Raw genomic sequence first — 19,683 nt, 5'->3', positions numbered from 1 at the left:
ATTTCAACAGTTTGCTGTCTTGTACGCACTTCATCTTTCATTGATCTTGTTTACAGATAGTATTCCATAGATTTGCTGAGTATTCCCGCAGGAAAAAGAATCTCAGAGTTGTATGTGGTGACATATATGTACCCTGATGATAAATTTTACTTTGAAACTTTAAAACTTTGAGGTGCTGCTTGAGCCATTGATGTCCTTCCAGTCCTGTAATTTGTTGCTTTGATTTCCTTGACACACCAGCCAAGGGAAACATTCTTCTAGTATGTATGAAATATACATATTTCACAACATATTACTGTTACAGAGAGTTCCCACCAGTCTCATTCCCTCACTTATTTTCCTTTAATCATTGTTGAGACTGTGAACAAAGTCACTGGAGAGACACTGGTTTATACAAGTCTTTATTTGGCCAAACAAGCAGGAACCATATGGGAGACACTCTTGGAAGAAGAGGCCTGCCTATCCCAGTAATACACGACATTTCTATATGCTAAGGGTCAAAGGTCCTTAGCAGGACAATCTATAGTTACAGTGTATCTACAATGCTTCCTTTGAATTACACAGAGTTTTCACACACCTCCTTCTTTGCTCACACACTCCTGACACCCAAAAAGAAAGTCAATTCCCACTGATTCTGGGCTGCATTCATGCATATGCAGACATCTCAAGTCAATGAGTGTTTGTTTGTTTGCAATTGGCCCCAAAATGCAGCTCCAGGAACACCATTGTTCTGGGTGTATATTTATTTATTTACTGAGGTACAGTGCAGAATAGGCTGTTCCAGCCATTTGATTCACTCCGCCCAGCAATCCCCCGATTTAATCTGAGCCTGATCACAGGACAATTTACAATGACCAACTAACCTACCAATCGGCGTGTCTTTGGACTGTGTGAGGAAACTGGAGCACCCACAGGAAACCCACGCAGTCATGGGGAGATCGTACCAACTCCTCACAGGCAGTGGCAGGAATTGAACCCCGGTCACAGGTACTGTAAAGCAGTGGCCTAACCACTACACCTCTGTGCCACCTCAAACTCGATCTACAATCCACATTCAGGTATGAAGACTGGTTGCTGTTGAAATTAGTATTTGCTATGTACCATAACTTCAGAATATGCCCTAACAACAGGAATTCCATATTTATTTAGCCAGTTCGATATAAATCCCTCAGTTCCCATGGCAGAATCTGGATCACTAATCCAATAACATACCCACAGCACCATTGACCTGCGTCTAGCGAGTATGTCACTGGATTAATCTGAACCTACTCAGCCCCAAGCCATCAGGATTTCTGATCAGCCCTATCGATTGCTACTCACATTGCAGTCACAGACAATCCAGGGTAATTCCACACTTCCCCATTCACAGGAGCTGACATTCACATGTTGGCAGGCAACCATCAGCTGCAGGGGAACTCGCTGTGATGAGACAGGACACGATTCCTCGCAGCAAGGATCTCCAGCAGAGCTGGCGCTTTCTCCCCTGACAGAATCACTCTGATAAATTCATTGATGTCAACGTTTCTTTAGAGCTCTCTTTCTCTTTCCCTGTTGCATTCTCCATCTGCTCTGACTTCTCTCTGGCTCTCTCTTTGTCTTTTCTCGTGTTTAACAAGTCCTGCTATTGTGATTTCCTGGAAAGACCCAATGCACATTTTGCCAACGTCACTAAATACACCCTGAGTCATAACTTATCTGCAAGAGAAGCTCTGGGTATGGGAGGGACAAGAAAACAAGAATTACAACTCTCTCCCACTTGTAAACAGGGACACTTCAAGCCAGCTCTCCCTCCTCTTTCTCTCTCTCTCTCTCTCTCCAGCTCTCTCACTGTTTCTTTCTCTCTCTGTCTCTGTCTGTCTGACTCTGCCTCTCTTTCTCTTTCTAGCTCTCTTTCTCTCTCCCCCTCTGACTAGTTCTCTCTCCCCTCTCTTTTTCCTCTCTCCCTTTCTCTGTCTGTCTCTCTTTCTGTCTCTCTCTCTGACTCTCTCTCCTACTTTTTCTCTCTCTGTCTCTCACTTTCTCTCTGACTCTCTCCCTTTCTCTCTCTAGCTCTCTCTTCCTCTTTCTCTCTGTCTCTCTCTTTCTCTGTCTCTGTCTCTCTTTCTCTGACTCTCTCTCCCTCTGTCTCTGTCTCCCTGACTTTCCTGTTCTCTCTTTCTCTGTCTCTATCTCTCTCTCCTTCTCTCTCTCTGTCTTCCTCTAGCTCTCTCTTTCTCACTGTCTGTTTCTCTGACTTTCTCTCTCTCACACACATATTCTCTCCCTCTCCTTATTTTCTCTCTCCCCCCTCTCTCCATTGCCTTATCTATCTGTCCGACTGTTCCCCGCCTCTCTGTTTACCTTTTTTTGCAGTTAACAGTTCCTGCTGCAGTAAGCATGACCCCAGGTTTTCTTCAATGGCACCTACGCCCAACCTCTCTTCCTCCCTCATTGATCTCCCCTGCCTTCAATATTCTCGGTCTTCACAGACGGCCACCCTCATTCAACCATTAAAGCAAGCGGTAGAAGCGAATTGCGATCACAAATTGTGACCATCTAACCTGGCCCACACCGTGGCAGAGAGCTGGGCTCCTGTGGTCTCCAGAACATTGCTTCACCCTTGCACTCGGCTTCCCACCAACTGGGATCCAAGAACTTTACACCTTGTGGCAACATTGCTGGAACAAACGTGGTGCTCGCAAATGACTCTGGCATTTCATAAGTCTCCAACTTTTAACAAACATCCCCCTTAATATTCCTCCCCTTTCAGGAGGAATTTCTTTAGCCAGAGGGTGGTGAATCTGTGGAATTCATTGCCACAGATACCTGTGGACGACAAGTCATTGGGTATATTTAAAGTGGAGGTTGATAGGGTCTTGATTAGTAAGGATGTCAAAGATTACAGGGAGAAGGCAGGAAAGTGGGGTTGAGAGGGATAATAATTTGGCTATGTTGTCCTAATTCTGCTCCAATGTCTTATAGTCTTTTGGTCTACCACCTCAGCCATTTAGTGTCCCAACAAAGGCGCAACAGAACACTCCTCGAGGTGTTCTGGTTTCTTCCCACATTCTAAAGATGTAGAAGCTGGGTTAGTGAGCTGTGGGCACGCTATCTTGGTGCCAGAAGCGAGCTCCCCCAGCACATCCTTGGACAGTGTTGGCTGTTGATGTAAACAGTGCATTTCACTTTGTGTAATTACTGGAAAATTCACTGAACAATTACATGCATACTCAGAGGCCACTTTAGTAAGTACACCTGCTCATTAATTTAAATCTCCGTCCAGCCAATCATGTGGCAGCAACTCAATGCATAAAAGCATGCAGACATGGTCAAGACACTCAGATCAAATATCAGAGTGGGGAAGAAATGTGATCCAAGTGACTTTGACGGGCTGGTTTGAGTATCTCAGAAACTGCTGATTTCCTGGGATTTTCACGCACAACAGTCTCTAGAGTTTACAGAGAATAGCGTGAGAAACAAATAAAAATCCAGTGAACTGCACTTCTGTGGATGAAAATGCCTTGTTAGTGAGAGAGTTCAAAGATGAATGGCCAGATTGATTCAAGCTGACAGGAAAGTGACTGTAACTCAAATAAACACACGTTACAACAGTTAGGTGTAGAAGAGCATTCCTGAACGTAAAGCACATCGGATATTGAAGCATGGGCTACAGTCGGAGCAGACCACAAACATACACTCAGTACTGTATTAGAAGGTACCTAATAAAGTGGCCACTCAGTGCATATACAGCGCCTATAAAAGGTATTCACACCCTTGGAAGTTTTCATGTTTTGTTGTTTTACAACATTGAATCACAGTGGGTTTAATTTGTTTTTTTTTGACACTGCTCAACAGAAAAGACTTTTTCATGTCAAAGTGAAAACAGACCTCTACAAAGTTCTAAATTAATTACAAATACAAAACACAAAATAATTGATGACAAAAGCATTCATCACCTCTAATATGACTGGTGCAGCCAATTGGCTTCAGGAGTCACATAATTAGTTAAATAGAGATCACCATGTGCAGTTAAGGGGTTTTCAATTGATTGGAGTAAAAGTACACCTGGAAGGTGCAACCGCTGGCAGGTCAGTATCCCGGCAAAAACTACACCATGAAGACAAAAGAACACTCCACGCAACTCCTCGAAAAGGTTATTGAAAAGCACAAGTCAGGAGATGGATACAAGAAAATTTCCAAGTTACTGAATATCCTTTGGAGTACAGTTAAGTTAATCATCAAGAAATGGAAAGAACTTGGCACAGCTGTAAATCTGCCTAGAACAGGCAGTCTACAAAAACTGAGTGACCATGCAAGAAGGGGATTAGTGAGGGAGACCACCAAGCAACCCATGACAACTCTGGAGGAGTTACAAGCTTCAGTGGTTGAGATGGAAGAGACTGCGCATACAATTGTTGCCCGGGTGTTTCACCTGTCACAGCTTTTTGGAAGAGTGGCAAAGAGAAAGCCACTGTGGAAAAAAACTCATGAAATCTCAGCTAGAGTTTGCCACAGAGCATGTGGGAGACCCTGAAGTCAGCTGGAAGAAGGTTCTATGGTCTGATGAAATCAAAGTTGAGCTTTTTGGCCATCAGACTATACGCTATGTTTGGCATGAGCCAAACACTGCACATCATCAAAAACACACCATCCCTACCATGAAGCATGGTGGTAGCTGTTGTGGGGATGCTTCACTGTAGCAGGCCCTGGAAGGCTTGTGAAGGTAGAGGGTAAAATGAATGCAGCAAAATACAGGGAAATCCTGGAGGAAAATCTGATGCAGTCTGCAAAAGAACTGCAACTTGGGAGAAGATTTGTTTTCCAGCAAGACAATGACACTACGCATAAAGCCAAAGCTACACAGGAATGGTTTAAAAACTTCAAAGTTAATGTCCTGGAGTGGCCATGTCAGAGTCCAGGCCTCAATCCAACTGATAATTTGTAACTGGACTTGAAAAGGACTGTTCACTCACTATCCCCATGCAACTTGATAGAGCTTGAACAGTTTGGTAAAGAAAAATGGGGAAAAATTGCAGTGTCCAGATGTGCAAAGCTGATAGCTATCCACGCAGACGCAAGGCTGTAATTGCTGCCAAAGGTGTATTTACTAAATACTGACTTGAAGGGGGTGGGTACTTATACAATAAAATATTTTGTGTTTTATATTTGTAATTAATTTAGATCACTGTGTAAGGATTTGTTTTCACTTTGACACAAACGAGTCTTTTTCTGTTGATCAGTGTCCAAAAAAAAGCCAAATTAAATCCACTGCGATTCAACGCTGTAAAACAATAAAACATGAAAACTTCCAAGCTGAGTGAATGCCTTTTATAGGCATTGCGTGTCATTATATAAAAATACAAGCAAGCGTACAAAAATAAAAGCACAAGAAAAATGATGATTCTACAACCCAATCCAACAATGATTTCCCTGAGGGCATTTGTGAGGGCGAGGCAGAGGGATCTCTTTGAGCTGTGACTTTCTCAGTGGACCTCTTGTCCTGCTGGAGCTGGATTACTGGGTCACTGTGGTGCTTCCTAAGTAGAGGGCAGCCCTATGCTGCAGGGTGCATCAAGGCAAGAAATGCAATGCCTGGTGTACCAGGTAAGATCTGAGGATCCTACCTGGTCCCTGAACTCCTCCATCCTGATCAAAAAGGTACAACAGCGCCTTTATTTCCTGCAGCGCATGAAGAAAGCTCACCTCTGTCCCAGGATACTGACGGACTTTTACCGCTGTACCATTGAGAGCATACTCACCAACTGCATCTCAGTGTGGTATGGCAATTGTCCCGTATCAGACCGCAAAGCACTCCAGCGTGTGGTGAAAGCTGCCCAGCGGATTATCGGCACCTAATTGCTCACCATTGAGAATATCTACCATAAACGCTGCCTGGGGAGGGCGAAAAGCATTATCAAGGATGCATCTCACCCTAACCATGGACTTTTTACTCTCCTCCCATCCGGTAGGCACTACAGAAGCCTCCGCTCCCGCACCAGCAGGCACAGGAAGAGCTTCTTCCCTGAGGCTGTGACCCTGCTGAACCTCACATCACAGCACTAAACAGTATTGCACCCATATTGTACTGTTTCCGTACTTTTATATTTGTGTGCTGTAGCACTTTCTTTATTCACAGTTATTTTGTAGATAACACTATTCTTTGCATTTCTGGTCAGATGCTAAATGCATTTCATTGGCTTTGTATCTGTACTCAGCACAATGACAATAAAGTTGAATCTAATCTAATCTAATCTAATTACTGAGGCTTTATAAGGCACTGGTCAGGCAGCAGTTGGAGTTTTGAGCTCCTTATCTAAGAAAGGATATGCTATCATTGGAGAGGGTCCAGAGGAGGTTCACAAGAAAGATCCCAGGAAAGACATGGTTAAGGTATGAGGAGCATTTGATGGCTCCTGGTCTCTACCCTCTGGTGTTTAGAAGATTGAGGGGTATCTCATCGAAACCTAAATATTGAAAGGGCTAGACAAAGTAGATGTGGAGAGGAAGTTTCCTCTAGTGTGAGAGTCTAGGAACAAAGAGCACAGCCTCAGAATAGAAGGACGTCCCTTTAGAACAGAGATGAGGAGGAATTTCTTTAGCCAGTGGGTGGTGAATCTGTGGAATTCATTGCCACAGAATGCTGTGGAGGCCAAGTCACTGGTTGTATTTAAAGTGGAGGTTGAAAGGTTCTTAATTAGTAAGTGTGTCAAATGTTACACGGAGAAGTCAGGAGAACGTGGTTGAGAGGGATTATAAATCTGTCGTTATAGAATGGCAGAGCACACTTGATGGGCTAAATGGCCTAATTCTGCTCCTACGTCTTATGATCTTATAGTCTTTCAGCTCTGTGGCTCCCAGGCAGATCCACTTTTCCCATGAGTTTAGCTCCAAGCTTCTGGAGGTGCGCTGCAGTTGAATTTAACCTTCTGAGGAAGATCTAAACAGCCCTCAAACAATGGGAAGGTGTGGCTGAGTACAGGTCTCCAAGATGATAAGAAGCATACATAGAGTGCACAGTCCAGGACAGGTATTACCTCAGGGCAGAAATGCCTAGTTTGAGGCACCACAATTTTTCAAGTGAATAAAGGGAGGATGTCAAAGGTAGTTTTTTTTTACACAGAGAGTGGTGGGTAGCTGAACGCACTGCCAGGGGTGGTGGTAGAGGCAGATACATTAAGGACATTTGAGAGACTGATTGGCACATGGATGAAAGAAAAATGGAAGGCTATGTGCAAGGGAAGGGTTAGATTGACCTTGGAGTAGGTTTAAAGGTTGGCACAGCATCCTGGGCCCCGAACAGCCCGTACTGTGCCCTAGTGTTCTATATTTTATATGGAAGGGTTAGCTTGATCTTGATGTAGGTTTAAGGTTGGCACAGTATTGTGCTGTAGCGTTTCATGCTCTCCACCACTCCATCCAGCACACTCCTTTCCAACCTCACAGAAACACAATAAGCTCCTCGAACTCAAGTAGCGTCCATCATCAGGAAACCCTTCCATCATCATCCATCATCAGGAACACCCACCATCATCATCAAACATTCGGAAACCCCTCCATCATTATCAGTCATCAGGAAACCCATCCACCATCAGGAAACCCTTCCATCATCATCATCTATCATCAGGAAACCCCTCCATCATCATCAATCATCAGGAAACCCTTCCATCACCTTCTATCATCAGGAAACCCCACCATCATTATCCATCATCAGGAAACCCCTCCATCATCAATCATCATCAGCAAACCCCTCCATCATCATCCATCATTAAGGACCCCTCACCAGCCAGGGCAATCTCGTTGCTGTCATCAGGGAGAAGGTGCGGGAGCTCCAGGACCCACACCGCCAGATTCAGTAACAGTTATTACCCCTCAACCATCATATCTTCGAACCAGAGAAGATAATTTCACTCACCCCATCACTGAACTGTTCCCACAACCTATGGACTCACTTTCAAAGACTCTTCATCTCATGTTCTCGAAATGTGTTGCATTTTGCACATTGGTCATTTGTCTGCCCTGTTCGGGCAGTCTTTCACTGATTCTATTGTGCTTTTTTTTCAGGACTGTAAAGGACGGAGTCCTCCAACCAGATCTCCTCAGATGTCACATTCTATGTGCTCCTTAGCCTGCCAGTTGTAAATCCTGTTCCCCTCAATCTTCTCTCAACTAACCCCCTTGTTTGCAAACCCACGTTTTAATCTCTCTGGGTAGTGGTTAGCACAAGGCTTTACAGTACCAGCGACCCAGGTCCAGTTCCCACTGCTGCCCGTAATGAGTTAGCATGTTCTCCCCGTGACCGTGTGGGTTTCCTCCCACGGTTCAAAGGTGTACTGGTTGATAGGTTAATTCGACATTGTAAATGAGGCCAGGGTTAAATCGGGGATTGCTGGGTGGTGTGGCTCGAAGGACCAGGCATGCCTAATCCACGCTGTATCCCAATAAATAAAACAAGCTTCTCCAAAGTTCCTTACTGAATTGGTGGGAAGGGATTCTGCAGATGCTGGAAATGTGGAGTTAACTCACTCACACAGAATACTGCAGGAACCCAGCATCTCTGGAGATGAGTAAAGAGCGACGTTTCAGCCCAAGGCCCTTCGCCAGGACGGGAAAGGAAGGAGGGTGTGCGGGGGAGAGGAGCACCAGCGGGCAGGTGACAGGTGAGACCGGGCAGGAAAAAGGTGGAGTATTTGCGGCCACGTAACTGGCTATGGATAAGAACGGCCAGACTGGTGCAAGCTGACAGGAAGGTGACAGTAACTCAGATAACCTCGTGTTACAACAGCGGTGGGCAGAAGAACACCTCTGAACACACAACATGTTGAACATAGAAGTGAATTTATAGGCTACGCGGCAGAAGACCGCTAGCATACACTCAGTGGCCACTTTATTAAGTACAAGAGAAATCTACCAATCTACTGTGTATGTACACACGCAACTTAAAGTGATGGTTAAAGCCACACTGGTAACTTCTCATTTTAACAGTTAACTGGAAACTCTTTTACGCACATCTCTACTTCAGACGCGGAAATAACCCCGATTGAGTAAAGCAAGTGCTTTAATGTTAAACGAGCGAGAGCTTACCAAGTCTTCAGCGTGCATTTCCCAGTGAGACAGCCAACTCTGACGCGGGCGTTTGACGTCCTTGTTCCCTGCCTTTGCCAGCTTCCAGGTCGGCGTGGACGCGGCCCTCGCTGCCGAGTAGAAAAGGGAGGTTTTAACCCCCACCCTCCTCCCTCCTCCCTCGCCGGGCTGATGAGAATTTCCTGGATTCACAACGCAGCTGTAACATTCTCTTCAGCAGGGTCGGCAGGAGCAAGCATTGCCGATCTACACGTCTCGCCTCGACTGGGACTTTTTTCTCGCTCTGTGAGAAGTTGGGAATTTCCAAGGAAAGTGAATCAGTTTCGTCCGAATGCAGCAATCACAACAGGGTAGTCGGGCCCGAGAGAGAACTCCCAGGAGAGGAAACACTAGAGACATACTAGGAAAACATGCAGTACCTCCCTACCCGCTGATACAGATTCAGTCTCTATTCACGTGTACATACAGTAACAGGTTTTTTTTCGCGCTGCATCGGATCGGGAGTTACAATCACATCGTTCTCCTTTACTCGCGTGTACTGGACATGGCTTTACACAGTCCTGACTCTTGAATCTTGTAATGCGTCGTTTGCGTTAACAACCAACCCGACTTACGGTTGTGCTGAGGGGCAGCCCGCAAGCGTCTCCACACAGCCCCGTGCAGACATCGCGTGTTCCCCCACATGCTCAGCAGGACAACATGGACAGCTACAACAATACCGACGAAACACCCCCCCACCCCTTTTCCACCCTCACACAGGCTCCTACCCATAAGACCATAAGATATAGGAACAGAATTAGGCCATTTGGCCCATCAAATCAACTCTGCCATTTTAACATGGGTTGATCCATTTCCCTCTCAGCCCCAATCTTCTGCCTTCTCCCTGTATCCCTTCATGCCCTGACTAACCACAAATCTATAGTCATATAGATCCCGGGGGAAATTAGTTTTCATTACAGTTGCACCATAAATAATAAATAGTAATAAAACCATAAATAGTTAAATAGTGATATGTAAATTATGCCAGGAAATAAGTCCAGGACCAGCCTATTGGCTCAGGGTGTCTGACCCTCCAAGGGAGGAGTTGTAAAGTTTGATGGCCACAGGCAGGAGTGACTTCCTATGACGCTCTGTGTTGCATCTCGGTGGAATGAGTCTCTGGCTGAATGTACTCCTGTGCCCACCCAGTACATTATGTAGTGGATAGGAGACATTGTCCAAGATGGCATGCAACTTGGGCAGCATCCTCTTTTCAGACAGCACCGTCAGAGAGTCCAGTTCCATCCCCACAACATCACTGGCCTTACGAATGAGTTTGTTGATTCTGTTGGTGTCTGCCACCCTCAGCCTGCTGCCCCAACACACAACAGCAAACATGATCGCACTGGCCACCACAGACTCGTAGAACATCCTCAGCATCATCCGGCAGATGTTAAAGGACCTCAGTGTCCTCAGGAAATAGAGACGGCTCTGACCCTTCTTGTAGACAGCCTCTGTGTTCTTTGACCAGTCCAGTTTATTGTCAATTCGTATCCCCAGGTACTTGTAAACCTCCACCATGTCCACACTGACCCCCTGGATGGAAACAGGTCACCGGTGCCTTAGCTCTCCTCAGGTCTACCACCAGCTCCTTAGTCTTTTTCACATTAAGCTCTGCCTTAAATATATCCATGACCTGGCCTCCACAGCACAGATTCACCAGCCTCTGGCTATAGAAATTCCCCCTCATCTCCGTTCTAAACGGACTTCCCTCTATTCTGAAGCTGTGTCTTCTGGTCTTAGACTTCCCGCACCATAGGAAACATCCTCTCAAGTCCACTCCATCGAGGTCTTTCAACATCCAGTAGGTTTAAATGAGGTCACCCCTCATTCTTCTGAATTCCAGACAGCAGAGGCCCAGAGCCAACAAAAGTTCCTCATATGACAAGCCTTTCAATTCCAGAATCACTTTTGTGAACCTCCTTTGTACTCTCTCCAATGTCAGCACATCCCTTCTCAGATAGCGAGCCTAAGTCTGCTCACAATACTTCAAGTGAAGCCTCACGAGTATTTCATAAAGCCTCAACACTATATCTTTGCTTTTATATTCTACCCCAGTATGGGCCTCAGAAGAGCTGCCATCTCACAGATGCAAGGGCCAAAGGCTTGATCCTGACTTCTGGTGCTTTCTGTGTGGAGTTTGCAGGCTCTGTCTGTGACCACAGGACCAACTTTTATCCCACATCCCAAAGACATGTGGACTGGTTAGTTGGTTGGTTGTCCGCTGTAAATTGCCTCTAGTATGGAGGTGAGAGGTTGAATCAGGAGAGGGGATGGATGCTGATGGGAATGTACAGACAATAAAATGGGACTAGGGTTGATTTGAAGTAAGTGGGGGCTTGCTGAAAGATGCGGACTTACTGGGTTGAGATGTTGTGACTTCCTGTTCTATTCCCAGCTCCAGTTTCCTGGTCAGCTGTATTCCTCATCTCATTGGATAAACCATCGGATACCACTGGATTCTGGAACACCCACTCCCAGCTCTCCCTGTCCCTCTGAACGAGCCTTATCATTGCTAATATATATTGTGAAACCCATTGTTTTGTTGCTGCAGTATGAGGTGATATATAAAATACTATAAATTACAGCAATATATATATAAATGGATTAAGTAAGTGGAGCAAAAAGACAGCAAAACTAGTGAGGTAGTGTCCATACATTCATGGACCGTTCAGAAATCTGATGGTGGAGGGGAAGAAGAATTGAGTGTATGTCTTCAGGCTCCTGTGCCTCCTCCTACTGTAACAATGAGAGGAGGGCATGTCTGGGGGTCCTGAGTGAAAGATGCTAACTCCTTCAGGCATTGCCTCTTCATGCTGGGAAGGCTGGTGCCCATGACAGAGTTGGCTGAGTTCACAGTCCCCTGCAGCTTTGTCTGATCCCCCATACCACCATGGGCTCCTGTGAAATGCACTGGACACTACGAGATGCTGATCCTGCTGTCGACCAAGGAACTGGTTGCAGACTTCAGCAGAAGGAAACCAGACATCCATAAGCCTGTACTCATCGGAGGATCAGAGGTAGAGAGAGTCTGTAACTTTAAATTCCTGGGTGTAGCTATCTCAGAGGACCTGTCCTGGACACATCATATAGATATGATTGCAAAGAAAGCACGACAGTGCCTCTACTTCCTCAGGAGTCTGCGGGATTGAGCATGTCATCAAAAACTTTGGCAAACTTCTATAGAAGTGTGGTGGAAATTGCGTTGACCGGCTGTGTTTTGGCCTGGTATGAAAACACCAATGCCTTCGAGAGGGAAATCCTACAAAAGGTAGTGGATTCAGCTCAGTACATCACGGGTAAAGCCCTCCCAACTATTGAGCATAACCACGTGAAACGTTGCCATAGAAAAGCAGCATCCATCATCAAAAATCGTCACCACCCAGGCCATGCTCTTTCCTCACCACTGCCATCAGGTAGAAGGTACAAGATCCTCAGGATTTGCACCACCAGGTTCAGGAACAGTTCCTACCCCTCAACCATCAGGCTCCTGAACAAAAGGGGATAACTATACCCATTCTATTTCTGGTGCTCCCACAACCAATGGTCTCACTTTAAGGACTCTTTGTCTTGTTATTTCATGCTCTCATTACTTATTGACATTTATTTATATCTGGGTTTTCACAGTTTGTTGTTCATTGATCCTGTTTACAGTTACTGTTCTTTTTGCTAAATATACTCATCTATTGAGATGTTCCCGCAACCAATGATTAGGCCATCAAGTCTGCTCCGCTATTTGATCAAAGCCAATTTATTTTGCCTCTCAACCCCATTCTCGTGCCTCCTCTCATGTAACTTTTTACACCCTTAATAATCAAAAATCTATCAACCTTCATCTTAAGTATAGCCAGTAACTTAGCCTCCACAACCATCTGGCTAAGCAAGTTCCTCCTCATCTCTGTTCCGAAGGGATGAGGAATTCCTTTCACTCTGAGGCTGTTCCCTCTGTTCCTGGACTCTCCCACTATTGGAAACATCATAGAAAACATAGAAAATAGGTGCAGGAATAGGCCATTCGGCCCTTCGAGCCTGCACCGCCATTCAGTATGATCATGTCTGATTATCCAACTCAGAACCCTGTACCAGCCTTCCCTCCACATCCCCTGATCCCTTTAGCCACAAGTGCCATATCTAACTCCCTCTAAAATATAGCCAATGAACTGGCCTCAACTGTTTCCTGTGGCAGAGAATTCCACAGATTCACCACTCCCTGTGTGAAGAAGTTTTTCCTCATCTCGGTCCTAAAAGGCTTCCCCTTTATCCTCAAACTGTGACCCCTCGTTCTGGACTTTCCCCAACATTGGGAACAATCTTCCTGCATCTAGCCTGTCCAATCCCTTTAGGATTTTATACGTTTCAATAAGATCCCCCTGCAATCTTCTAAATTCCAATGAGTATAAGCCTAGTCAATCCAGTCTTTCATCATATGAAAGTCCTGCCATCCCAGGAATCAGTCTGGTGAACCTGGAAGATCGTCTTCACATCCACTCTATCTAGGCCCTTCTGTGATGCATCTGTAAAAATTGATAAGGATTATGTCCATCGGAACTCCAGGCTGCAGTTTGTATCTTAACCAGAGCAACCCAAGCATGTGCCATCTTCAGGCCAGCTCAGGTTCTGAATAAACCACTCAGGGTCAGCTCAGACCGGTCTCCCAAGAAGGCAGCAGCTATCATAAAGGACCCCCTGGTACGGAGAGTGCTCGCAGGCTGGACCCAGGTGCGGAGGAATGGCAGTCTCCCTCTGTCACGGTGGGCCCTGGCATCGCCTCAGCCCGGGAGTGGTGGACGACAGGCTCACACCTCACCCCAAGAGCGGAGGAATGGCAGACGACCCACGAAGAGGCAGAAACAAGGGGGTTAGGCACAGGTACACCAACAGAGCCCCAGACAGATGACTGAGCGACATCGCGAGACAATTCATCCTCTGTAACGCAGTCGGACCCCACTAAAGAGCCAACTGGAGACCTCCTTAAATAATTATAGAATGAGGAAAGCCCATGCCAGTCACCATTAACTTGACAAGTTTAAACCGAAAGCACAAGGGTTTAATAATTCTGGTTAAGGTAACAACTAGTAAATATAGGTGCTCTCGAAACCTAGAAGGTTAACGTTGTACAGCAAGCCCGCAAGGTTCATGACACCCTCACTGTCTAGGACATGCCCTCTTCTCGTTACTGCAATCAGGGAGGAGGTGCAGGAACCTGCAAACACAGGTCTTCTAGGAAGAGCTTCTTCCCTTTTGCCATCAGATTTCTGAGTGGTCCATGAACCCAAGAACACTGCCTCACTGCTCTTCCTTTGCACCACTTAGAGCACAGAACGTTACAGCACTCTGCAGGCCTTTTAATCCCTTCTAAGGTTAACCAAACCCTTCCCTCGTACGTAGCTGTCCATTTTTCTATCATCAGCATTTTAAATGTCGTAATGTATCTGCTTCTACCGTCATTTCTGGCAGGACGTTCCAAGCATCCACCACCGACTGTGGGAAAAAAAACTACCTCTGACATCCCCCCCCCCCCACCATACTTTCCTCCAGTCACCTGAAAATTATGCCCCCTTGTTGATATGGCTCGACTGCATCAGCTTCTGGGGATTAGACGCTCCAACTCTCCGGAACACCGATAGCAGGCGAGGTCTCTCCTCTAACTTGTCGCCGTTTTAGGCACTAGGATTTTAATATTTAAAGAGCACCTGAAATGAGGTCCAGTGCTCCACTGTCAGCTCACTGTCTCGTATCTAGTTCAGGACCCTGTCTTTGTTTCAGGTCTGTATCATGTCTCAATTCTAGTCTCAGACACTCCCGCACTTGGCTCCTATCTATCCTCACCTAGATCTCTCATCACAGTTGGATTAACCATTTCTGCCCTGGGAAAAAGAATCTGGCTGTCAACTAGATCTAAGATCTGTACACCTCTGTCAAGTCATTGGTTTAATAGACTAAATAAAACGAAGTTTTCAATGGTAACGCCCAGTAATTTTCTCTGTATTGATGTATATTGCTGCCACTGCAGGTTTCATGGCATCTGTATTGGTGATAATAAACAAGATTCTGAACCAGGCTGTCTGACCTCCGAACCTTATCCATGTCCGGATAACTGGCTGCATATCTCCTTCTGTCCTCTGTTCCCGATTTATACCAGGATTAGGAGGATTACATTATAAGGAAGATCTAGACAGGCCAGGCTTGTAGAGTGACAGGGGACATATAAGGTCCTGAGAGTCAACTGTCTAACTGTAGAGAGAATGTTTCTCTGTGTGGGAGAACCTGGAACCATTGATCACTAAATAAATATTTATTTCTTTGTTTATTGATTGATTGAGAGAGATACAGCCTGGAATAGGTCCTTCCAGCCCCCGGAGCCGCACGCTCCTAGTTAACCCTGGCCTCGTCACGGGACAAGTTACAATGACCAATTAACCTCCCAACCGGTACGGCTTTAAATTGTGCGAGAAAACTGGAACACCCAGAAGAAACCCACGTGGTTCACGGGGAGAATGTACAAACTTTCTTACAAACAGCGGTGGGAATTGAACCTCGGTCGCTGGTACTGTAAAGTGTTGTGCTAACCATTACGTTACCATGCCACCCCAATAGCAAAATATATAAAAATAAAGGGCCACTAATCGAAAACCTGGATGAGAAGAACTTTTTTAGAGTTATAGAGATATACAACACAGAAAGAGGCTTTTTGGCCCAACTTGTGCATGCCGGCCAAGATGCCTTCCTGAGCTAGTCCAATTTGCTTGCCCATATCCTTCGAGACCTTTCCGATCATTTTTCCCTCAGAGGGTCACAAATGTTTGGAACCCTCTTCCTCAAAGCTGTTTCTTTGAGTATTGTTAAGGTAAAATTAGTGAGTTACTTGAGAGATACAAAGGGGTGCAAGGTGATTAGGATTAGACAGGGATGTTCAGTTAACTTTGATCCCGTGACCTAATTAAACAGTGAGGCAGGCTTGAGGCCTACCTCTGCTCCTAGTTATTATATTTGTAGATATCTGTGGTCCATACCAATAAATGCCATGGTAGCATTTAGCGCGATGCCATCGGAGTTCGGAGTCAGTACATTTTCCATGTGGACTGCATGGGTTTCCTCCGGGTGCTCCAGTTTCCTCCCACAATCCAAAGACCTACCGGTTGGTAGGTTAATTGGTCATTGTATATAAAAGTTGCTGGTGGAACGGAACAGGCCAGGCAGCATCTCTAGGAAGAGGTACAGTGGATGTTTCAGGCCAAGACCCTTCGTCAGGACTAACTGAAAGAAGAGATAGTAAGAGATTTGAAAGTGGGAGGGCGAGGGGGAGCCATCCCTCCCCCTCCTGTCTTCTCCTATCATTCGGATCTCCCCCTCCCCCTCCCACTATTTCGGGGTAACATGAGGGGGAAGTTCTTTACTCAGAGAGTGGTAGCTGTGTGGAACGAGCTTCCAGCAGAAGTGGTTGAGGCAGGTTGGATGTTGTCATTTAAAGTTAAATTGGACAGCTATATGGACAGGAAAGGAATGGAGGGTTATCGGCTGAGTGCAGGTCGGTGGGACTAGGTGAGAGTAAGAGTTCGGCACGGACTAGAAGGGCTGAGACAGCCTGTGTCCGTGCTGTAATTGTTATATGGTTATATTAGACTGGGGGGTGGTGAGGTCTGGGCCCGACGTCCCGCTCACCCAGGGAAAGTGAACGCACAATACATCGCCTCTCCTTTCCCGGTGTAGTGATCGCCACATGGTCACCGTCTGGCCTGCTAGGCCTCTCCTACATTACTGTGTCCGTAGCAACACCTTCTCGTCAGTGCCCCCTGTTTCCACCGAGCTTGCTACATCATGGCGTGACCGAGTGTCCAGCGGTATAACTGGATGGGTCGGCTGGGCTTGGTAGCCTTGGTTGGAATTGGCAGCCAGCCTAAAAGAAGGACCACTCTGAATCCAAATCCGGGCTGGTGGGGCTCGTTAGCCTTGTCAGGCTGCCCACCACGGAGAAGGACCCTCCGACGTAAATCCTACGACCCGAGGACCTCGTTGTCACCGTCCCAGCTTGCTGGGTTAGTGCAGATGAACTCCGGGTGTAAAGGATGGGGCCAGTACCACGCACACTGCACTCCACCTAAAATACCATCGCGCAGGCCGAAGGACGCGCCCACACCTACGACCATCCTCCCCGACACAGCCGCTGAGGCCAGGCCTGCCTGTCCCGCATTTGCCTCGTCAGCCACCAGCGAGCCTGCAGAAGGCGTGGGCAGCCCCCTTCCTGAATCTTCATTCGCGAAGCCGAGTTATGGTGATGATGATGATGAGGCTAGGGTTAAATCAGGGGTTGTTGGTGGTGCAGCTCGAAAAGCCAGAAGTGCCTGCTTCATGATGTATCTCTGGGTGAAAAGCAAAGAAAAGGTAATCATGGTTGTCTCACACACAGACGAAAGAGACAACAAAGAATTCCAGTGATAACAATTAACCTATAAAATCGATTCAAGTAATATGATATCTGCTCCTGAATACTAAGAAGTTTCTAGAGAAATACTGAAGCAACTGTAACATAATTACTAGAAAAATCACTGAACATGTGATGATAAAAAAATTCAACAGGGCTTAGGAAAGTTAGGCTACAAGGAAACTATCAGTTCCACACCCCCTAAAAAAGCCATCCTGTTTACGTAATTTATACAGAAAGCCTAATGATGGCCATTAACTGCCTTATGTGGATGGGCTTTGATACTGTCTCGCAATAGTGTAACGCCTTTACCAAAACGTGGAGATTATTCTCATCATAGGTCCCAGGTTCTGCTGTGACACAGTCCCTCAGGCAAAGTGACACTGTGGGTGCTGATCCTGAAAACCTGAAATAAATTCCGAGAAACCAGGAAGCATTCAACGTCGGCGGCATCTGTGGGGTGAACGTTTCCAGCGAAGACCTTCAAACTGACATCTGAACTCTTTCAGATTCATACAGCCATAGAGTCATGGAGCACAGAGGCTCTTCGGCCCATCTAGTTGTTCTGTGTGGGCGTGCCTTATTCTGAGTGTCAAAAGTTGCTTCCGTTGTGATTGGTTAGTTTAGAAACTGCAGCTGCTTTTCCTGCTGGTGTCCAGTTTCAAGAATCCTGGGTATATAAAATAGAATGTGGAAGGGGCTTGCTCTCATCTTCCTTTGCTTAAGGTAAGGATGCACAAGATGATTGGGAAGGTAGGCTCCATGCGCACTTTTAAATAAGTATGCTCAATAAATGTAAGTATGTTTGTTGAGTATTCAGCTTTGTAGTGTCTGTAACTTGGGGAACATGAAAGCTTAGTCAAATTTTTATTGTTTGTAAATAAGTGGTTTACAAACCCATTTGAAGTCAGTGCATTTCCTGTCTCACTTGCCAGACCCGCGAATCCGATTCAACATTACACTAGTCCATGCCAAGCTATTTCTTTGCTAGTCCCATTACCCCACACCAGGACCACATCCCTTCAAACCTCTTCAATCCATGTACTTATCCAAGCTTCTCTTAAATGTTGAGAGTGAATCCCCTCGCTCAGAGAAACCAGCCCTGCAGGGGTTAATGCTGCCACGTACTCCCCATCGTCCAGTCGAATGAGAACTGCTGGGAAAAGCCACCCACTAGACTTCTTCGAAAATGACTCAGTATTAATAATCACAGTAAAATTTGTGGGCCTGGTGTTAACATAGTCAGCTCCACTGCCAAACATCTTGTCCCTGGATGCACTTCCACTGAAAGCTGGCTGCAGGAGGTTCTTGGTGAAAGCAGCTGAATATTCTGAAGCAGCAAGGCTTCCAGCATCTCCAGCAGATGTCAACTATCCAGGGAGGCATGAGTTTAAAAGCCGATGCTGGACATCTGACAGAGAGCGAAGCAGAAATGATGTCTGACCTCGGGAGCTCACTGCCTTCCCAAAGTTCAAAGGTCAAAGTAGATTTATTATCAAAGCCCACATTTATATCTTCCTGATAGGCTGAATGATTTTTACGCTCAATTTAATGCACAGAACAATGTGCTAGTGAGGAAAGCCCCCCATCCCCCTGAAGAGCAGGCACTTTGTCTGACCCCAGCAGATGCAATGATAGCAAACCTTTCTACTAGGATATTAGTCCCTCTCCCGTTCAGGTGCAAACGTTCTCTTCTGTACAGGTCCCAAAGAGCCCTCCTTCCCACACCAACTCCTTAGCCACATGTTAAACTGTAAGATCTTCCTCTTTCTGGCCTCACTAACCCTTGGCACGGGTAGCAATCCTGAGATCACAACCCTGTAGGTCCTGTCCTTTAACCTAGCACCAACCTCCCCAAGCTCCCTTTGCAGAACCTTACACCTCTTCCTGCCGAGATGGACCACAACCTCCGACTGCTTACCCTCCCGCTTAAGAACGCCGAGGACTCGATTCGAGATATCCTGGATTGGGGCATCTGCGGGGCGACATGTCATCCAGGAATCTCGTTCTCGCCCATACAACTTCCTTTCTGTTCCCCTAACTAACAAATCCTCGATCACCCCAGCCCATCTCCTCTCTCCACTTGCCTTCTGGGTCACAGACAGACACCGTGCCAGAGACCTGACCACTGTGACTTTCCTCTGCCAGGTCATCCTCCCCCC

General features: G+C 46.2%; 1 protein-coding gene across 1 annotated transcript in view; it reads right to left on the bottom strand.

The window, feature by feature from the left end:
* The window catches only part of csf2rb (colony stimulating factor 2 receptor subunit beta), a 70,221-nt gene extending 60,618 nt beyond the window's left edge, over positions 1-9,603 (bottom strand). The window contains 1 exon segment of the mRNA XM_072271504.1: positions 9,061-9,603. The gene's annotated coding sequence lies outside the window, so the exon portion shown is untranslated.
* Positions 9,604-19,683: the final 10,080 nt, after the last annotated feature.

Source organism: Mobula birostris, chromosome 11 (genome assembly GCF_030028105.1).
Source record: "Mobula birostris isolate sMobBir1 chromosome 11, sMobBir1.hap1, whole genome shotgun sequence".
NCBI classification, from domain to species: Eukaryota; Metazoa; Chordata; class Chondrichthyes; order Myliobatiformes; family Myliobatidae; genus Mobula; species Mobula birostris.
Note: the sequence above shows the minus strand (reverse complement) of the source record. Positions and strands in the feature narration are given on the sequence as shown.